The sequence below is a fragment of the Perognathus longimembris genome, chromosome 8 (assembly GCF_023159225.1).
Source record: "Perognathus longimembris pacificus isolate PPM17 chromosome 8, ASM2315922v1, whole genome shotgun sequence".
NCBI lineage: Eukaryota > Metazoa > Chordata > Mammalia > Rodentia > Heteromyidae > Perognathus > Perognathus longimembris.
Genome location: NC_063168.1, coordinates 45486700 through 45508815, shown reverse-complemented (window position 1 = coordinate 45508815; position 22116 = coordinate 45486700). Strand labels below are relative to the sequence as shown.

Sequence of the window (22116 nt, the reverse complement as noted above, 5' to 3'; positions counted from 1 at the left end):
AGGCATTAACTACACATCTGGCTAATTAGTGATTATTAGCTGTAGCTTCTCATTACAATCACTTTCCATAATTACTTTGCCCAGGCCTTATTCCCAAAACCAACTATATCAAACTCTACTGTCAGGGCAAGAACCTTCTTTTGAAATAAGGACACCAGGTCTAAGTACCATCTCACTGCCATCCTGGCATCTTGCTGGGTGGTGGGGGCTTTCCATCCAGCTCTGAAAAGCCTAGAGGTGAGATAGGCTGTTATTTGAATTGCAGATGTGTCAGGCTGTTTAGGCCCAGGAAAGTTTTGCTACAAAGAATGCTCACCCCTGAATGTTCCCCTAACCGGTTTGCTTTTGTTAAGGCTTGGTTCTCACCCCAAGCATGTGGTTTTTGCCTCTAAAAGCTTTGTGCAAGTTACTTTCAGGGCTGCAGGTCTTTGAGACAGGAGTCCACATGCACTTTCAGCCTTTCTAATAGACTGCCAACTCAACCTTTCAAAATGTGGCTTCTCCCAGGTGCTGGTGGCTGACAGCCTGTAACTTTAGCTACTCAAGAGGCTAAGATCCTGGACTCACAGTTCAAAGCCAGCCCAGGCAGAAAAGTCCCTGTGAGACTCTTATCTCCAATTAACCACTCAAAAGCCAGAAATGGGGATGTGGCTCAACGTTGTAGAGTGCTAGCCTTGAGCAAAAGAGCTTCAGGATAGTGCCCAGGCCCTGAGTTCAGGCTCCACAACTGACAAAATAAAATGTGGTGTCTCTGCATCTTGCTGATGGAGTTCCAGCATAACACTTTCATTTGGTGTCCAGTGTTGGGCCAGAACTAAGCACTGGCAGTTTGGCCCAGCACTCTCTAAATAAATATAAAGTGATCTCTTGACTCTGAGATGAGTCAAGCCCATCTCCCAGAAATGGGGTTCGATGGCCTTGTGGCAGTTGTAGGGGAGGAAAATAAATATATAATGGAGATACTCAGAAGAGGCTTTGAATTCTAGCTTAGATAGTAGATCCAACAAATAACAGTCAATTTTGGGAGCATGTATAAAGATCAAGGAGAAGGACATTGAGTCTCCAGGGCTTGCAGCCTGGAAGAAAGCAAAGGCGGGTTGGTCAGCTTGTTCCTGTGGGCTCCTCTGGTGCCACCTCCAGGCCCAGAAGAGGCTAAAATGTCCTTAGAGGTTGACTTCATCCTCCTGGTTAGAAAGAGGCTGCAAGAAGCTTTTTGCCTTTGTAAGTCATTTCCTGCTTTTATGCAAAGAAAGAGCAAGTAGAGCTCAATCTCTCTCTCTCTCTCTTTCTCTCTCTCTCTCTCTCTCATTCACTTGCTTTCAGCTCAGTAGTCCCCATGAAAAGAAGCATGTTTGGTTGGGGCTCACAGCCAAAGGAGGCAAAGGTGGTGCAGGGACTAAGGGGATGGAAAGCTTCAGGAGAGCTTTGACTTCATCTCTTAAGTCATTAGTCTTAGTTGTGTGGAGCTACATATCTGAACTCAGATCCTTGTCTGATGGTATGTTATGCAGATAGTCTCTCAAAGAATCCTTCGGAGCTGCCCTCAGAAGAATAGAAGGCAGGCACCAGTGGCTCATGCCTATAATCCTAACTATACAGGAGGCTGAGATCTGAGGATCAAGGTTCCAAGCCAGTCTGGGCAGGAAAGTTCATGAGACTCTTATCTCCAATTAACTACCATAAAGCTGAAAGTAGAGCTGTGGCTCAAGAGGTAGAAGGCCAGACTTAAGCATAAAAGCTAAGGGATAATACCCAGGCTGTGAGTTCAAGCCTCAGTACTGTCACACACAAATACGAAAAGAAAGTCTGTCTGGGCACAGTAATCACTTTTAGTAACTCCTGCCACTCAGGAAATTAGGGTAAAACAAAGATTTTATCACGACCAGACTTTACTCAAAAAAAGGATAATGGAGACAGGTACATGAACATGTACATGCGGTGTGGCGTTTGCTTAACTCCAAATACAGCCATGGGCAAGTGAGAACGTATCCCACAGAGTAGGGTGAGAAGTCCGTGGATGAAAAATTACCAAGAAGAAACACCATCAAGTTGTGGTGGTGGCGGCCTATAACTCCATCACTCAGGAGGCAGAGACAGGAAGATCAGGAGTTTTAAGAACCAGCTAAAGCAACATGGTAAGATCTTGGCAATAAATACATAAGTAGATACATGAAGTAGTAATAAGGGAGACATTGTAGCTACAGTGGTGTAGCAGGCCTCTTGCTGAAATCTGGCTAGTAGGCTCCAATGGTATTCCAGGAGATGCTGGGGATGAGTGTGAGGATCCCAAGCAGATATGATGATGGCAGGATACTGAAGGAAGATATCTGGCTTCTTGCCCAACTGACTTGGCAGCACTATTGTTTATCTGGACCACGTCCCACACAAGCTCAATGCAGGGTTTGGTTGAAGAGTTCGGGGGAGGTTTTCCTGTGCTCTGTGGCCCACGCGCGGGTCACATCTGATCTAGGCAGCTCTCCCTAAGCACCTTTCCAGCAGCTTCCATTTTGGCATTGAAAACAACTCTTGGCATTGGCCCTTGGTCATCACAGGGAACCAGAGACGACCATCAGTTGAGCTGTGTGCTGCAGACACAACGCTGTATTTCTCCTCCCAGTGATGCCATGGGCTACCAGTATAGACTCTACAGTTTCTTCACTAAGTTGTTGGCAGATGAGTTATGGAAAGGTGCTTTAGCAGAGGCTGGTGCTGGAGCAAGAAAAGGAAGAGGCAAAAGAGCTAAGAAAAAGAGAAGAAAGGATTTGAACAGGGGTCAGATCATTGGCGAAGGACGTTATGGTTTCCTCTGGCCTGGTCTGAATGTTCCCCTTATGAAAAATGGAGAAGTACAGACCATTGCCCAAAGAAGCAAGGAAGAACAGGAGAAGGTCAAAGCTAACATGATCCAACAGAGAGAAGAGTGGGACCAGAAGAGGAAGATGAAAGTAAAACGGGATCGAGGCTGGAGTGGAAATACATGGGGAGGTGTCAGTCTTGGTCCCCCTGACCCTGGTCCTGAAGGAGAATGTATGAAGATTTTGATAGGAGGGTACTTGAGGTAAAAAAAAAAAAAAGTCTGTAATATGACAGTGAAAGAAGGAAGAAAGAAATCATTCTGAGTCCTGGTTGTTGTGGGGAATGGAAAAGGAGCTGCAGGTTTTGCTGTTGGGAAAGCTGCTGACTGGATAGACGCTTTCAGGAAGGCAAAGAACAGAGCAATTCACTATTTACATTTCATTGAACGATATGAAGACCACACAAGATTTCATGATATTTCACTAAGATTTCAAAGAACATATATCAAGATGAAGAAACAACCCAGAGGTTATGGCCTCCACTGCCACAAGGCCATCAGCCCCATCTGCCGCTCATTGGCATCAAGGACATGTGTGCTAAGGTGTCTGAGTTCTTCAACATGCTCAGCTTCACTTGGGGCCTCTTCCATGGGCTCACCCACCAGGAAACCCACCCACCGCTGGCTGACAAGAAGGGTCTCCCCGTGGTGGAATTTTGGGAGGAATGTGGCCTTTGCCCATTGTGGTATCTTCCCCAAGGGGCCCTTGAGAAAAGATCCAGAGCCCCAGAGTGAGGTTCCCGACATCGAGCTGGACTGGGAAGATGTGAAGGCCATGCAGGGAATGAAGCAGTCTATAGGATCAAATTTAAAGAGACCAGCCACATAGCCTTCCCTCTCTACACCCTTTAGCATGCCTCCCCTCCACCTTTTCTTTTTTTTTTTTTTAAGGAAAGTCCAATCTTTATTTGCAAATAAAGATTGCAAATAGCTTTGATGTATTAAAAACATGGTACACATCATTTGGTACAGTAGGAACTTTATATTTCTGATCAAGATTTTAAATATTGATGTAAACTAGAAAAAAGTAAATAAGGAGTCAGAACTAAAAGACCCTATCAATAACAATGCACAGTAATAATTACTATAATAATTATAGGTCATAAATTCTAAAAAATGAAGTGTATTCACTTCATTATACAGAATGGTTAAAAGTCTTCCAGGCCCTTGAGGCTCATGCCTGTAATCTTGCTACTCAGAAGGCTGAGATCTGAGGATCATGGTTCAGAGCCAACCAAAGCTATAGCCTAAGTGGTAAAATGCTAGTCTTGAGCAAAAATAACCTCACAGACAGTACCTGGGCCCTGAATTCAAGCCACAAAAGTCTGGAGGGACTATCATTTTATGTCCTGCTGCTCTGTGCCAGGCTTTGTCTTCCTCCTCACTGCTTGCACTTGCTGTCTTTCAATGAGTTATCGTGTTGGCTTAATGGCTAAAGAAGTTGAACATCTTTTTCAGAGCTTATGGAAAACAACTATTCGGATTCTTTGCCCATTAAAAAATTGGTTATTTGTGGTTTTAAAAAAAGAGTTTAGGTGACTTGAATAGAGGCTGTTAAGTCAAAGAGGAGTCTTGGTCAACGGTGAGGTTGGAAAGTAAATGTAAGGGTCTAACTCCAAAATAGGGTTGCCAGAGTTAACTAGGCATTCATCTATCACACATTCAGAGTTAATTGTGCTCCCCATAGTCCATCTGAAAACCCCACTTCAACACCCCTTGTTTGACTCTTGGCATTGGGACTAGGAGGAGGGGTAAGGGGACGCTGGCCATTGCACAGTAGGATACAATGATAACTGTCCAAACAAACGTGAGAACCCAGGGACGTGGAGGGATGGGGCCAAGTAAAGCCCAGCTTGCAGTCTGGTTTGGGAGCCTGGCGAGGGGTGACCCCTGGTGGCCGCGCGGCGCTTTGCAACTCCAGCCCTTGGAACGCGAGGCTCCCGCAGCCGGCTTCTCACCTAGGTGCTGATGTTCTCCACTGAGAGCAGGATTGGCACCCAGGCTGTGAGAGAGAGAGAGAGAGAAAGCCAGGAGGGAAGGCCAGGTTTAGAGCTGCTCAGTACGGGAGAGTTATCTAGTCATTGGGCAAGACTGGAGGTTCTTTCTCATCTGCTCTCTCTCGGGCCTGACACTCTGTCGCCCCCAGGTGGCTGGCAAAAGAGCAGCCTAAATCTTCAAGGACCACAGGAGGGACTGCAGAAATCTGCCCTTCATCATCTTAACCTCCTGGTCCTTGTGCCCAATTCCAAAGTATGGGGGAAAGGAGTCAAATCAGAAGTAAAGGTAGTCACTGGTACAAGTAGCAGAGGTAAGTGTAAGGTTCACCCCAATCAAGGGACCATGTAGATGCTCCCCCACCCCAGTACCTGTGTTACCTACATAACTGGCATACCTGGAGGCAGTTACCTCCCCCTTCTCTGAGGTCACATCCAATCCATCTGGCCATACCTCCCACCCCTGCCCTAGAGTAATGGTTCAGCCCTTCTCTCTGGCTATGCATCATCTCTGCCACAGGCCAGCAATTCTGGAATAAACTTTTCTCTCCTGGCTGAATACTGCATGGTGCTTTCCTTTATTGGCTACCTACTTTAATAAACCTTACAGTGAGTCCCCTTTCCAGGGACAGGGCTAGCTTATGAATTACCTCTGTGTGGATCTCCTGAAAAAAAGATCCAGGTGTTGACATACAGGGTTCAAATGCATCCTTCCTTTCTGTGGGGAAACTGCAAGTGCTGAAGATTGGTGGTAGAGGGTTGGGGGAGATGTCTTTTCCTTACTTATTGTTGACACTTTGTAAGATGGCAAAACAAGAGAAAAGCATTACAACTCCATTTGACCAAAGGATGAAGACCCACAGCCCTTGGGAAGATGGTATGTTTTTATGTGCAGATCTTGTGATGAGCAGAAGAATCTTGTAGAAGAATGCAGGGAAAGCAGGGTATGATCTGATGATGACACACTAGGGCAAGTCAGCATGGCCTGTTTGCTCAGGGTCTCCTTTGGGTCACCTGACTGATGAGGACACGCACACACACACACACATACACACACACACACACACACACACACACGAGTGATATTAGGAAAGAACTTGGCATGCCAGGCTCGGCAGTGTGTACCTGTAGTCCCAGCATGGCTGAGAGCATTCACTGGAGTCACAAATTCAAGACTAGCCTGGACAAAATAAGGCCCACTACAAGAAGGGGTGATGGACTGACAGAGGAACCCTGTCTCTTTATGCTCCTTGACACCCTGCCACATAGAGAGATACAACATTTCTCTCTTCCCAAGGTTACTGGCAGTGTTCAAGGTGCTATCTCAGAAACAGAGGTCAGATCCTTGTCAGACAATAGACCTGTTAGTGGCTTCACCTTCCCAGCCTCCAGAACTGTGAGAAATAAATATTTGCTCTTAACAATTTACCCAGTCTTAGGTAATCTACTATAGCAGCAAAGATAAAGGCACACATTTGTAACCTTTTAATGAGTCAGAAAAAGGACATGCTTACTCTCTAAAATTTCTGGCCAATGCTCAAGTTACGTTACATATTTAGTAGGCAGCTACACTGACCTCAGTCATTGTGCCTAGCAAGAGAAGAATGTGAGCAAAATTCAAATAAAGGAGCTAGGAATATGGCCTAGTGGTAAAAGTGCTCGCCTCCTATACATGAAGCCCTGGGTTTGATTCCTCAGCACCACATATATAGAAAATAGCCAGAAGTGGTGCTGTGGCTCAAGTGGCAGTGCTAGCCTTGAGCTCAGCTCCTGAGTCCAAGCCCCAGGACTGGCAAAAAAAAAAAAAAAAAAAGAGTTCAAATAAAAGTGATAGGGAAGTTTATTTATTAGAAGAGAAATATGGAGGAGAAAAGGAAGACAGCACTTCAACACATCTTATCTGTCTTGCCCATCTTCCTCATTATTGGCCTTAGGTCAGGTAGGGAGAATTGGAAGCCCTTGGAGATGGCCTTTTGATTGGTGAGTCTCCATCCTATTCCCAGTAATGTTGTGGTAACCAAGTCTTAGTACACTACCCTTATTTCCTTATTCTTTTGTCCTCCTTCCTCATTGTTTTGTAGCTCCCTGCCCCCATTTCTCCCATCCAAGTACTAACCAGGCCCGACCCTGCTTAGGGGCATGTTCAGGGTGGTGTGGCCTTCGACTCCCTGCCCCCATTTCTTTATGCCAGTTTTTGATCTATCAGCTTATCTTTTCCATCTGTAATTTCTATAGGTCACAGTTCCCTGACTACCTGCTTTTCTATTGATCACAATCACCTAAAACAATATTTATTGTTGTTTCTGAGTCTGTGGGCCAGCTTCCTGGTTTTTCTTGTCTTGTTACTGGAAGAGAGGAAGGAATGGGGGGTGGGAGTTCCCTCAGCTTCCCCCTTCCCATGCAAATCTCAGAAACTTGAGATCCACAAAGAAAAGTGTTTCAAGGGGATTTCACTGAAAGAAGGTGGAAGTTTTAGCAAGGATTCATTTTAGCAAGCATAGTAAGTTAGAAGAGGGTAAGAGGAGCAGTTCCTGATTCCCATAGACTCAAAATGGTCCTTATTTGAGGTCTTCAAATTTCGGAGCTGGGCGGTAGAATTACATGCAATCTGGTGGTCTAGCCAGCCTCAGTCCTTAGCAACAACCAGTGTGGGTGGCCTCTTACCTAAAACACAAAGATAAGGGGCGAGTTTCAGGACTTCTATTTGCTGGACAGGCCCTCCCATTTTCTCTCATTTAAGGAGGTTGCCACTTCTTGTACCTCAAAGATTCTCAAAGAATTGCCTCTTTTTTATGTCTGCTAATTTTTTGTTACTTGACCTCTAAAAGAAAATGGGGGCAGAGTTTGCTGTGCTACTTTTCAGTTCTAACTTCTTTGTTTTATTTCCCCACTTCCCTCAAATTCTTACATGTACTTCACATACTTCGTGCCCTCATGTATAGGAATTTGCACTTAGCAGCCTGTCATTTAGGTAGTCTCAGTTGACTCACCACCCTTACACAGCTAAGGGTCAGTTAGTGAGGATGTTCTCTGCTAGGGGTATTCAAATTTCCTTATGTGGCTCTCATATCCCTCATTCTGTGAGTAACAACGAGTCCAAGAAAGAATGAGTCCAATTGTGTGGGAAAACAAGTGGAAGGTCCCTGGTGCTTTTCAAATGTCCAGATATGGCCAGATGCCAATGGCTCAAGCCTGTAATTATAGCTACTCAGGAGGGTGAGATCTGAGGCTAGTGGTTCAAAGCTAGCCCAGGCAGGAAAGTGAGACTCTTACTTCCAATAAACTACTCAGAAAATGCCAGAATTGATGCTGTGGCTCAAGTAGTAGAGCACAAGTCTTGAACACAAATAGGCTCAGAGACAGCACCAAGTTCAAGCCCTAGGACTGGCAAAAGAAAACAAACAAAAAAACCCTTCTAGTTATAGTCAAGTTTGCTAATATCCATTTCAGAAGCTAAATCAATTCACTAGGTAGGCTCAAAGACTACACAATCATAACAAAAAGGAGGTGAAGGATTGATACCCACCCTATTGCGCCAGGCACATATAGATACCAGGTAAACAAGAGCCTGCTTTGATATGCAGGCAGGGCAATTCACCTAGGCCAAGCTGTAAACAGCCCTTTGTGGGCCCAACAGAAAAGCCACCAACTTCTTAGACCTAGTGGCCCTTTCATTAACCTCTGCCTCCTTGCTCTGACCCCTTATAAGCCAGGTCCCAAATTCACCCCCTGGCACAACCTCCAAACCTGTGGGAAGGTCTGTGCCCCTCCCTGGCAATAAGCAGTCAATAAATTGCCAGCAGTCAATAAACAGTCCTCCCCTGTTGATAATCAATAGGCAGTGCCTGCCTTGTGGATGAACACCCCGCATGGCTTGGGGTATCTCCTACCTCCCCGCATAAACCCAGAAAAGCCTCATCTCTCCTCCCTTCTCTCTCCCTCACCCTGTACTGTGACTCTAATTTCCAGGCAGGAGCCTCTTCACCATTTGACCAAGTCCACTCACCACCCAGAAGCCTTCAGGACAAGGGAACCCCAATCTGGGGTGGGGGGGGGGGAGTGGGGCGCTTGACACGGACCTGAGGACTCCAGGTTCCCCCAGGAAATTGGGGATTAGAAGTTCCCCACTCCCTGTCTGTGGGGTCCCCAGAGACTCCAGGAATCTCACGCTTTGCTGACCCCCAAATACCCTTTAATTAGGACTTTGTGGACTCCCTCTCCTAATTGTTGGGCACTTACTCATTTGCCTTCCCAAACTATCAGCAATGCCTGTAGTGGCAGGACAGGCCACTCCAGTCGTCAGTAGTCCTACCAAATTTTCCAAAATGGGCTCCTTCTCGGCTGTTCCCAGAGCCACCCTACTTACTGGCATGGTTGCAGCAACTCTTAAGATGCTTGGGCTAATTTACAGTCAAAGAAAACTGATTTGTTTGTTGAACAAAATCTGGCCTCACTATCATGCAAACAATGGCCACAGATGGCCTAAATTCAGAACCTTAGATTTTACTCTTACTGATTTAAACAATTCTCCAACAAATTGGCAAGGGGTCCAAGGTCCTCTACATCCAAGCCCTCCTCTATCTTCACTCCAGAGATCCCCTCTGCTCATCCTATTCTGCCCACCAAGTCCTTCTCTGCTGTGAGCCTCTCAGCTCTCTCCTCTAGAAAGGGAACTTTCCTTGTAGCAATCTCCATCTCCTCCATTTTCCTAACACTTCATTTTTTTTGCTAGTCCCGGGGCTCAAACTCAGGACCTGGGTGCTGTCCCTGAGCTTCTTTTGCTCAAGGGTTGTTGGGGGCTGTCCTTCCCCCCAGCCCTGGGACAATGGGAAGGAGCCCCTCCCACCTTCCGGCCTCAACAGGAAGAGAAAGCCTCCGCCCCTTGGGAGGTGAACAAGTGCGTGCCACCATGATGGGGTTGTCCCGCCCACAAAGGAAGTTTCGTGATGTCACTTGATGGACATGGTCCTTAGCCTATGACTGGACCTTTGGCCAGCCCCCTTTCTTTCCCGCCATTACTTCTATATAAGTGCCTTTCCATATTAAAGTCTTTGAGACGCTTCCCACCACCGCAGCGTGTCCCTGCTGCCTTCCTTTTCGCCTCCGCCCTTGGTAACATGTGAGGGGACTGGGGGGAGGGGAGGCTTCAGCAACCTTTCCTCAACTTAGCGCTTGCCCATGTGAGCACGCCTTTGGCCTTCTGCTGGCGGAGGGCCAAGCCGAGTGCTCTTTCATATATTTTGTGGTTACCATTCTCCCCGTGGGGGGAGAAAGGGGTCGTTCAGACCCCAACAAAGGGTAATGCTCTATCACTTGACCCACAGTGCTACTTGTGGCTTTTTCTTTTTACATGGCACTGAGGAATCGAACCCAGGGCTTCATGCATTCTAAACAAGCATTCTACCAGTAAGCCACACTCCCAGCTCCTTCCTTTGAATATGTTACATATGTGAGTCCTAAATAGTCTTTAAGATTTAATATTTTGAGGTTCATCTGATTATTTCAGTAGTTATTCATGATTCCATTCATGGTTTGTGTGGAACCATTCACATCAAGGTCTGTGTCTCACCTACTCCAGAAGTGTGTCCCCTAATGTCCCTCCTATGCACTCCTTAGTTACCATTTGGTTTTTGCCAGTCATGGGGCTTGAACTCAGTGCATGGGCGCTGTTCCTTATTAGGTCCACCTGGGGAAAACAGTCCTCTTCTCCCTCCTTCCTCATGAAAGACAGCACATTGCCTTGCCAGCAATCACCTGCCTGAAACCCCTAATGGCCATTTAACTGTCAATCACCTGGCTGTGAGCCAGTGAAAGGACCTCAGGCTCCAGGCTCTGAGGCAACTTCCATCTTTAATGAAAGCACACCACCTCTTGCCACAGGTCATATGATTGCACCTGATAATTGCTATACCCTGCCCTAAAGTGTAGCCTGAGGTAGTTTGGTTCTCCAAATTAATACTCTTCTGCTTGAACAGGGTGGCAGTCACCTTTTACAAACCTTTACATTTGGTGCTGACACCCTGGAGGAGTTAGTGTCAGGATTCACTGCATCCCCTCCAGTGCATCCCCACTGCTTCTCTTTCCCAGGGTCGGTCAGATCCACCTCCTGGCTGCCCTCCTAGGACCCAAACTTCCAAAGGAACCCCATGTTGGACCTCCCATCTCTACTATTTATTTATTTATTTATTTATTTATTTTGCCAGTCCTGGAGCCCGGACTCAGGGACTGAGCACTGTCCCTGGCTTTTTTTTTTTTTTTTTCAAGGCTAGCACTCTGCCACTTGAGCCGCAAAGCCACTTCTGGCTGTTTTCTGTATATGTGGTGCTGGGGAACTGAACCCAGGGCTTCATGTGTTGCTGGCAGGCATCCATCACACCATCTCCTGTCTACATCTAGTGACTCCCATCATAAGCCTTCTGTTTGTCTGTCTCTTTCAATGTGGCATCATGCCAGAGGGATCCTCAATGTCTTCTTGTTAGTCTTTTCTTGTTTTGGGGATGATTGAATCAAGAATTTGGCTCTTAGCCAGAGAGACCTCGGGTGGACTGAGACACCTTCCATCCATTGCCTCCTCTTCCTCTAGTCCTTGCTGGACTTTCCCTCTACATCCTCACTGGACTTTTCCTTTTTGCCTCTCATACCAATAGGCTCCATTCAGTCTCTCCCGAATCAGAACACTTCCTTGGAGTAGCTCCTATTTTCTAAATGCCCTTTTATTAAAGGATTCCATAAAGCCAAAATTACTCATTTTAAAAAAATTACAATCAAATATGGCTATGGGATAAACTGGTGACAATCAGTCTCAGTGGCCCACAAATGGGACTTTTGGTTACAGTACTCTCAGAGAATTTCTGCCAATACAATGGCAAATGGTCAGATGTTCAGGCTTTCTTTGCTCTCTGTGCTTCTCTCTGTCAGTCCTGCCCTCACTCGGACAATAATCCATTTCTTTTCCCTTTCCTGAGTTTACTCACTTCAGAATCTGGATTCTTATTTTGTTTTGTTTTCTGCCAGTCCTGGGGCTTGAACTCAGGGCCTGAGTACTGACCCTGGCTTCCTTTTGCTCAAGGCTAGCACTCTACCACTTGAGCCACAGCGCCACTTCCGGCTTTTTTCTATATATGTGGTGCTGAGGAATTGAACTCAGGGCTTCATGTATACGATTCGAGCACTTTACCACTAGGCCATATTCCCAGCCCTGGATTCTTAATTTCTCCTTCAAGGCAAAACTCCTCTAGGAAGCTGTGAAAGATGCCCTCGAGGAATTCCTTCCTCTCACCTTTTCCCTAACAGGACTATCTGATCATTCAAACATTTACTCTTTAAGCCTTTTTTCCTGTACCTTCATTCTGGGGAAAAAGTGTGATCTACAGAAATTTAGGAAAGTACTTTCTCCTCCCCTTGAAAAATTACCTCCCTCAATTCTTTTTGCAAGCCCTGGAGACTGAAATCCTTAATCACCCAGTAACTGTCAATCATCTGGCTGTGACCCAGTGAGAGCACCCCACACTCTAAGGCAATTCCCCATTTAGTGCAGCCACACTTCCTCTTGCCATACCCAATATAATCACACCTGGCAACTAAGTCAGAATGCTATACTCTGTACTCAAGTGTAAAGCCCAGGGCGGTTTGGTTCTCCAAACAAACTCTCTTCTGCTTGTACTGTGTAGTAGTCTCCTTTCATCAACCCTCACATCCGAGATCTTTCACTGAACGTTAGCACTCTACCAGTTGAACCACAGTGCCACTTCTAGTTTTCTGGTAGTTAACTGGAGATAAGAGTGTCATGGACTTTCCTGCCCAGGTGGGCTTTGAACCTCTATCCTCACATCCTCAGATCTCAGCCTCCTGCATAGCTAGGACTATCGGCATGAGCCACCAGCACCCTGCTCTTAGTCATCATTTCTGTGGCTTTTAAGATGACCTTAAAGGGTGCTTGCGTTGAAAAACATTTATGCTTAAAAATGTATAATTCTTTTATTAGGAATAAGTATCCTCATCTAGCTTGCTTGCCTATGTATAGCACTTTTGTTAAAGCTTATTCTCCAACCGAAACATGTGTTTTTTGTCTTTAAAGCTTGCTTAGTTCAAGCTCAATTCTATGTTGGTGATCTTTGAGACAGTCCACCTGCAGACGCTGTCTCTCCAATAGACTTTCAATTCAACCTCTCAAAATGCAGCTTTTTGTTTCTCACCATGCACATGATCACCTGGGCTCCAGGAGGAAGGACAGGGCTTACCGCTGAGCACATCTGACCCAAGGCAAACTGCCCATCAGACGGGCAATGCCTTCTTATCTTTTTACACTCTGAAGGAAGAGAATGCCCAAAAGCTCAGTGAAGAGCTTTCTTTCATCTCCCCTCTTGGCTTAATCTTTCTAGTATCCAAACATGGAATATGAAGGATTAACCCCCTACTCTATTTTCTGAGGTGCATATAGACATCAGACATGCCATCCAAGCCTGGCTGTAAACATTCCATTGTGGCCCCAAATGAGAATCCCACACCTTCCTCAACTTAATGGCTTTTTCATTAACCTCTGCCTCCTTGCTTAGACTACATATAAACTCAGCCCCTAGACCTCCTCCTTGCAGTCTCCAAGCCTGCAGGAAGTCTGTGCTCTTCGTTGTTCCTCAAGAAACAGTCCTAGCCAGTTGAAGATGGAGTCCGGCCAGTTTCCTTCCTTTCTCCTCTGTTTTCCTAACACTAAGGATGGACCAGGAAAGATAACCTCTCTGGAACCCCTCCAGACTGACATAATAGTACCAGGCAGGCCACACCTGATTGGGGATACTTGAGCTAAGTATGCCTTCTCACCCCTACCCCTAATTCTCCCTATTTAACCAAAGGCAAATGTTTGAAGTGCTATCTGATGCCATATGAGTTAACTCAAAATGTTACTGTCTCAGGTGGAAGGCTCATCCCCCAGGAAAGCCAATGTTTGACAGATAAGTGCTAAAGGCTTTATTCATTGACCAAAGAATGGAGAAAAGCGAGCTTTGCTCACAAATCAGAGTTTCAACTTCAGAGGGGTAGAAAGCTTACAGATGTGGGACTAAACTATTGAGGGACAGTGTCTCTTCTCTGAGAATAGGTGGAGATCTTTCAGGAGCTCATGTGCTGTCCTTTTCACTCCTTTCATGGTCTGAGGTTTCCAGATGGTAGATTTCTTTAGTCTTCACAGGGGAAGAGAAAGACAAGAACGTTTAGGGCAAGTTAGCCTGGTATTATAGTTCAGAACAAAACACTTCTCCAATGACCCGTATGTCTACACAAGGAGCTGAGTAGGAACTGACTCAAAGGCTAAGGCCTCAGAAGAGTCAGACCCAACATGAAGAGATGGGAGTGTTTGCACCCCCTTCCAGGGACCCTCAGGACCTCTGCAGGCCCAAGTGAGGAGTCAATGTTTTCCGGTGTGACCTTGAGTCACTGAAAAGCATCCACGGCAGCTGTTATCCCAACCTACTATGCAGAGCTGTTATCTAAGGCAAATCTAATGGGGAACGAATGAGGTATTATCCACCTGTGTGACCTCCAAAACTAGTGATTTTTAAGTGAACTATAAGCTAGCAAACTAGAGGATTTATTTAGGTTTTCCTTCAGTAATAAAAGAGTGGTTGAAATTTGGGGTTCCTCTAAGAGAAAAAAAAAGGAGGGTCTGGCAAAAGAATAATTTTAGATTTTCTTAGCAAATATGGCGAAGTTTTTAGGAGGACAAACTGGAGACAGGAAACTCTGTAATGCTGTTTGTTTATGCAGGTGTAAGTGATCTTTTTATATCTCCATTATGGAAACCCCAGCCCTATGCAGGATTCATGGCAGGGTTCCTCTCCTAGGAGTAGAAGCTTTCTAAAAAGGGAATTTATAGCGGTCTTCATTTCTCAGAAGTTTCTACTTTGAATCAGATACATGTGAGGCTCTGCAGAGACCTTCTTCTGTATCTGTTGCATCTCAAATGTCTTCGGCTTAAAATAATCTTTCTTTGAAAGCTGTCCTTTGGCTCACTGTGAACTGGCAAAGGACAACCTGAGACAGGCACGGGAATGAATGCTTGTTCTAGCCAATGGGGTGAAAGCTCTCAAACCACAGCACGGAGCGCCACCTGCTGGTATGCCCTGATCAGCACACAGTATTCTGAGGAGTTGGGGGGTGGGCTGGCATAGGATTTCAGCTGCACTCACCTAGGTTTTGAGTTCCTTTCCCCACTTTTTTTGAGACAGGTGTCACAAGGTGGCTCAAACTGGCCTCAAACTCAGAAATGAGTCAGAAATGCTTGTACTGTCCTCTTCTCTCTCCCTGTCAGAATGCTATGTGTGATCAAAGGTCATAATGAAATTCCCAAGAACCCTAGCACAGGTTGGGGAAGGCTGGAAGGAGGACATTCTCTGCTTCCTTAGCTCATCACCAGTCACCTGCACCCCCTTTGCTACTTTGGGATGTACACAGGCAACTTAGGTTCCTGTTCCTCTGCTGCCCCAAAGGCAGGCTGCAGGTGTCGATCACCTGGGATGCCACAGTTTCTCCCCCCTCACCCCCCCTTTTGTTTCCTGGGGACTGGGAAAGTTAAAATTAGCAAGGGATGAGAAATTTGACATATGCCCTGCATTAATCCAGCTGTGATAGCAAAAATAAAGTTAAAACAGGAAGTATCTCATGAAGGACAAACTGGAGCTCCAAAGATGCATGAGGAATTTAGCTTCACAATCTCTAAACTCAGACTTTATAGAAATATTACTGTGCCTGGTATGGTTGTTCGTTTGTTTTTGTTTTTTTTTTTTGGCCAGTCCTGGGCCTTGGACTCAGGGCCTGAGCACTGTCCCTGGCTTCCTTTTGCTCAAGGCTAGCACTCTGCCACTTGAGCCACAGCGCCACTTCTGGCCGTTTTCTGTATATGTGGTGCTGGGGAATCGAACCCAGGGCCTCATGTATATGAGGCAAGCTCTCTTGCCACTAGGCCATATCCCCAGCCCTGCCTGTTATGGTTGTATACACCTATAATCCAGCTTTCAGAAGGCTGAGGAAGGAGAATCTCGAAGTCAGTCTAAGCTACAGAGCAAGACCCTGCCAGAGACAATTAGGAGGGAGGAATGGGGACAAGGAATAAAGGAAGGAAAAAGGGGGAGGAAAAAAGGAGAAGGAGGAAAGGGAAGGAGGAAATAAGGGAAATGGAGAGGGAGGGAGGGAGGAAGGAAGGGAGAAGTAGAAAGGGAAGAAAGGGGTTGAGAAAGAAAAGGAGAAACGGGAAGGAAAGAGGGAAGAGATTGGTTTACAACCTGGATAAGTAATTTTTGGACACATCATTCCACATCTTTCTAAGCTTCGCAGTTTCTAAGAAAAAGAACCTTGAATTTACTTTGTAGTATAGCTTTGAACATGCAAAACATCTGGTAAATTCCCTGCTAAACTTCACCCTCCTCCAAAGCATGTGACCACTTGGTAATTCCCTTTAGCTAGGAGAGATGCTGCCTGGCTCCTCTATTAGGGAGTCCCCCTGACTGAAACTAGCCCCAAACCTGACAAGGTCAGATTCTAGGCCCTTCCCTGGTGATTCCAGGCTGTTTGAGCAGGAAGAGGACCTTTGCAAACTCTCCCTGCCTTTCTCCAGCCCTGACTTCTATCTCTCAAGACCCAGCTTTCTTGGATGGGCTCAGAGAAGAACACAGGGAATTGAATTTATGTAGTGCTGGTATTTGGGCTTTAACTCAGCTTGGGTGCCGTCCCTTATCTAATGCTCTACCACATGAGCTGCAGCTCCACTTCTGGCTTTTTGGTGGTTCATGGAGACAAAGGTCTCATGGGGCCAGGCACTATGGTTCACACCTGTAATCCTAGCTACCAAAGAGGCTGAGATCTGAGGATCTTGGTTCAAAGAAGCCTGGGCAGGAAAGTCCGTGAGAGTCTTATCTCCAATTAACCACCAAAAATCCAGAAGGGGAGCTGTGTCTGTTAGCCTTGAGCACAAAAGCTCAGGGGCAGCTCCCAGGCCCTGGTTCAAGCCCTAGGACCTGTACATGCATGCACAAAAAGTCTTCATAAACTTTCTTGCCGAGACTGCTTCAAATCACAATCCTCAGGTCTCAGTTGCTTGAGCAGCTAGGATTACAGGCTTGAGACTCTGTGCCCAGCTCCAAAATTGCATTCTTAAATAATTCGTACATTGCAATGGAATGTATATGTCAGCTGATCACTGCAAACCGAAAACAGATCAACAAGAGAAAAGGCAGTTTTTAACTTACATATGTACATAAAAGTTCACAGAAAAAAAAATGTGATTCCAGTGAGTTAGGGGTTCCAATGCCAGTCCTGGGGCTCAAATTCAGAGCCTGGATGCTGTCCCTGAACTTTTCTCTTTCTTTTTCTCCTTCCTTCCTTCCTTCCTTCCTTCCTTCCTTCCTTCCTTCCTTCATTCCTTCCTTCCTTCCTTTTTTTTTTGCCAGTCCTGGGGACTGAACTCAGGGTCTGAGCACTATCCCTGAGCTTCTTGTTTGTTTCTGTTTTTTGCCAGTCCTGGGCCTTGGACTCAGGGCCTGAGTACTGTCCCTGGCTTCTTTTTGCTCAAGGCTAGCACTCTGCCACTTGAGCCACAGCGCCACTTCTGGCCATTTTCTGTATATGTGGTGCTGGGGAATCAAACCGAGGGCTTCATGTATACAAGGGAAGCACTCTTGCCACTAGGCCATATCCCCATCCCAGCACTCTACCATTTGATCCAAAGCTCTACCTACAGCTTTCTGTAGTTATCTGGAGATAAGAGTCTCATGAATTTTCCTGCCCGGCTGATTTGGAACTGAGATCCTCAGATCTCAGCATCCTGATCAGATAGGTAGGACTATAGGAGTGAGGCTCCAATGCCTGTCTCCAATGCTATCTTAATAGGAGAAAAGGAGGGATAGCAAAGACTTGCATGGAGAGTAAAGGGAAGGCAAGTTTATGTAGGTAGGGATGATCTTTGTCTCCTTTTTGGTCAGTAGAACTCCCCCAGATGGAAGATTTATGGTGTCCTCAAACTCCTAGAAATTTCTGCCTAAAATTCAGTCCGATAAGGGAAGCTTTGAAAAGGCTGCATGGTTCTGCATCTGGTAAAGCTCAAATGTCGCTGTTTAAAATAACCTTCCTATCAACTTTGGAACATATGTGACTTCTTACTGCTTTAATTCTTAGTGAAGTTTGTGGGAAGCATAAAGCTGTAGCTTCCAAAAATTCACCCAAAGCTATGATCTCCCAAGATCAAAAGAAACTCAGACTTTGGCATACTGGGCTAACAGTTCATTCCCCATCTACCCCAAAATACAGGCCCCTCAATCTATGTTCCATAAACCTCATCCCTTCTGAGCCCACAGTCCTCTTCATTACCCAAGAATGTATCATAGTAAGTGGAACCAAAAAGAATTAAAAAAAAAGATTGGCAACTTAGGTGTCAAGTTCAATCTGATTCAAGGTTGTTGTGAGAATTAAATGAGATAAAATGATGTTAGGAGAGACACTCTAACATTTCTGTTAGATGCGAGAACCAGCTTCTCTCTATTTAAATTACTACTCTGGGATAGGGGTGGTATGCATAAGGTCCTGGGTTCAACCCCCAGCCTGCAAAATAAAACTCTCGTCTTAGGCAAGCCACTTAACCTATTGATTCTTGAGTTAGGACAAAAAAATTAACAGAGATCTTATTTTTTTATTTCTGCAGAGAGTGGTGTGGGCTACTCTTTGCACAAGGCCAACTGAAGAGATAGGCAAGAGTGGAGGCTGGAAAGTTTTATTAATAGTGTGGATATATTGAGAAGAACAGAAATCTAATGAATGTGCCCTCAAGTGCTTACAGCAGCCCTAGGAAAGAGAAAGAAAGAGCAAGGACTGGAGGTTTCCATGGCTGCAGTACAGAGCATCTTGGTCTGACTGATCAATACCTCTGGTCATTCTCTCAGGATGGCTACGTAGGGCTTTGAGTGTAACAAAAAGCTCTTTGTTGCTATGTCTTAAGATGTTCACTCATCAGGATGTTGTTTATGGGATTCACGGTAATTATAGGGGATAAGACTCAAGAGAATTCAGAAGGAGTAAAACCAACAATAGGGCTGGGGATATAGCCTAGTGGCAAGAGTGCCTGCCTCGGATACACGAGGCCCTAGGTTCGATTCCCCAGCACCACATATACAGAAAACAGCCAGAAGCGGCGCTGTGGCTCAAGTGGCAGAGTGCTAGCCTTGAGCGGGAAGAAGCCAGGGACAGTGCTCAGGCCCTGAGTCCAAGGCCCAGGACTGGACAAAAAAAAAACAAAACAAAAAAAAAACCAACAATAACCAAAAGCTGAGTCAAAATACAATGTAGTTAGCGAGGCCAATGATTGGACCCTTTTCAATATTTTTATCAAACTCTGACTCATTTCTATGGAATTTGGATCAAAGATGGCATCCCATCATGATTCTCTATTCATTTTGTCTAGTCCTTAATTAATCAGTTATTGACATTTTGTATTGTTATTAAGGTGATGCACAGAAGGGTTCCTGCTTCATACTCAGGTTATTTATTTATTTGTTCTCTTGGTACTAGCACTGAGGTTTGAGCTCAGGATATAATGCCCTAGCTGAGTGGCTGGCATACAACCAAGTGCAAGTACCAAGCTTCATCTCTAGTTCCAGCCTTTTGCTGGCTAATTGGAGATAAGAGTGTAAAAGCAGTCGGAGCTGCAGGCTTACAACTGTAATCCTAGCTACTCAAGAGGCTAAGATCTGAGGAATGGGGTTCAAAGTCGAAAAAGGCAAAAAAAGTCCATAAGACTCTTATCTCCACTGAACCACCAAAAAAGCCAGAAGTGGATCTGTGGCTTGAGTGGTAGAGTGCTAGCCTTGAGCAGAAAAGTTCAGGGACAAAGCCTATCACCATGCACCAAGATCAACTCAAAATGGATCAAGGACCTCAATATCAGACCTGAATCCTTGAAACTACTGAAGGACAGAGTAGGAAAGACGCTAGAATTTATAGGCACAGGAAGGAACTTCCTGAATAGAGTCCCAGGGGCACAACAAATAGGAGAAAAACTCGACAAATGGGACTACTACAAATTAAAAAGTTTCTGCACAGCTAAGGACATAGCCACCAAAATAGAAAGACAGCCAATGATATGGGAAAGGATATTTACCAGCACAGCAACAGACAAAGGCCTGATATCTGTCATCTACAGAGAACTCAAAAAACTAAGCCCCTCCAAGCCCAATAAACCAATTAGGAAATGGGCAAAGGTGCTAAAGAGAGACTTCACAAGAGAAGATATAAAAATGGCAAAGAAACACATGAGGAAATGCTCAACATCCCTGGTAGTAAAGGAAATGCAAATAAAAACAACCCTGAGATACCACCTCACCCCAGTTAGAATGGCCTATACTCTGAACGCAGGCAACAACAAATGCTGGAGGGGGTGCGGGGAAAGAGGAACCCTTCTCCATTGTTGGTGGGAGTGCAAATTAGTACAACCACTTTGGAGAACAGTATGGAGGTTTCTCAAAAAGCTCAATATAGACCTACCCTATGACCCAGCCATACCACTCCTAGGCATCTATCCTAAACAGCAAACCCCAAGATATCAAAAAGACATTTGTACTTCCATGTTTTTCGCGGCACAATTCACAATAGCCAAAATATGGAAACAACCCAGATGCCCCTCCACAGACGAATGGATCCAAAAAATATGGTACTTATACACAATGGAATACTACATAGCGATTAGGAATGGTGAAATACTGCTATTCGCAGGGAAATGGTCAGAACTCGAACAAATAATGTTGAGCAAGACAAGCCTAGAACACAGAAAACAAAGAGGCATGATCTCCCTGATATATGACTGTTAAGAAAGGGAGATGGAGAGGGCTGGGGATATGGCCTAGTGGCAAGAGTGCCTGCCTCGGATACACGAGGCCCTAGGTTCGATTCCCCAGCACCACATATACAGAAAACGGCCAGAAGCGGCGCTGTGGCTCAAGTGGCAGAGTGCTAGCCTTGAGCGGGAAGAAGCCAGGGACAGTGCTCAGGCCCTGAGTCCAAGGCCCAGGACTGGACAAAAAAAAAAAAAAAAAAAGAAAGGGAGATGGAGAGACAGTAGAGACCAAGTCTGTGAAACAAAAAACTGCTTGTCAAATAGTATTCCCCACAGGATTGGAGCAGCGACCCAACAGTATGTAACTAAAACCAAACAATTACTCAATATATAAAGGTCAAAAATTGACCTCTCAGTGGAATACAATAGCTCAAAAGCTATGTATGTACGTTCATATAAGACTACTGTTGACATATTGTCTAATATCAACATTACATTTAAAGCCCTAGGCGAACTTTCTTGGGCGCGGCCACATGGCTACTGTATATGTTCTTGATACAGTGTATATTGTATATATGTCCACCTGAACTAGAGAAGGGATAGAAAAACAGGGCGTAAGATATCACAAGAAATGTGCACACTGCCCTACTATGTAACTGTACCCTTTTTGCACAACACCTTGTCAAAAAATTTGTGTTCAATTAATAAATAAATTAAATTAAAAAAAAAAGTTCAGGGACAGCACCTAGGCCTTGAGTTCAACCCCCAGGACCCAAATCATACACACACACACACACACACACACACACACACCCCTAAAAGCTTTGTCTAGGCTGGCTAAGAACCTTGATCAATTCTAGTATTGATCCAGGCTAGTATTGGGCTAGCAGTAAAACAAAGCTAGCCTCATGTTAATTAAAATGTGCAGTAGGAGATTAATATCTTGCATATTAAATGGGCAGAACTTGAAGGTAACTTTACCAGAAAACCCATGAGCCTAGAAAGGCAAAAAGTAGTTATAGATGTAATAGTGCTTGTCAAATTTCACCATCTTAAGAGTTTACACTTAGCTTCTGTAACTCCATTTTATTTTTGTGACTCCACCTTAAAGGATTGCACCCCCACCCGTGAGACTAGTTCCTTATAGTTGGACATTTAAAGACATATGTAGCCACTGTTCCATTTCTGCTTCTAGGTAACAATCATAGTAATGGGTGGTAGAAACTATCATAGTTAAACGAGTTACAGAAACATCATAGTAACAGGTCGTGTTGCCCTCCCTCATGCTTGCCTACAGCATTGTTTTAGCTCCGTGCCTTCACACTTGGCTTGCACCTGCAGGAAAGAACCCTTAGGCACTTTTCACCCCTGAGTGAATAATAAGGGGGGGGGGCTTTAAAAGAAGCCATGAGGCCAAATTTGGCACTTCATATTTTGGGCACCCAACTGCAGTGTAGTCC

At 45.2% G+C, this 22116-nt stretch overlaps 1 long non-coding RNA gene and 1 pseudogene across 1 annotated transcript; one reads left to right on the top strand and one right to left on the bottom strand.

Annotated features, from left to right (window-relative positions):
* Window positions 1-2609: 2609 nt before the first annotated feature.
* On the top strand, window positions 2610-3816 carry LOC125356902 (annotated as a pseudogene).
* Window positions 3817-4185: 369 nt separating this feature from the next.
* Window positions 4186-21475, bottom strand: LOC125356901. Its single transcript, XR_007211980.1, has 3 exons — window positions 21464-21475; window positions 7842-7851; window positions 4186-4278 (listed from the first exon to the last, which is right to left on the bottom strand). It is a non-coding gene; the product is annotated as an uncharacterized LOC125356901 (long non-coding RNA).
* Between the last annotated feature and the right edge of the window lie 641 nt (window positions 21476-22116).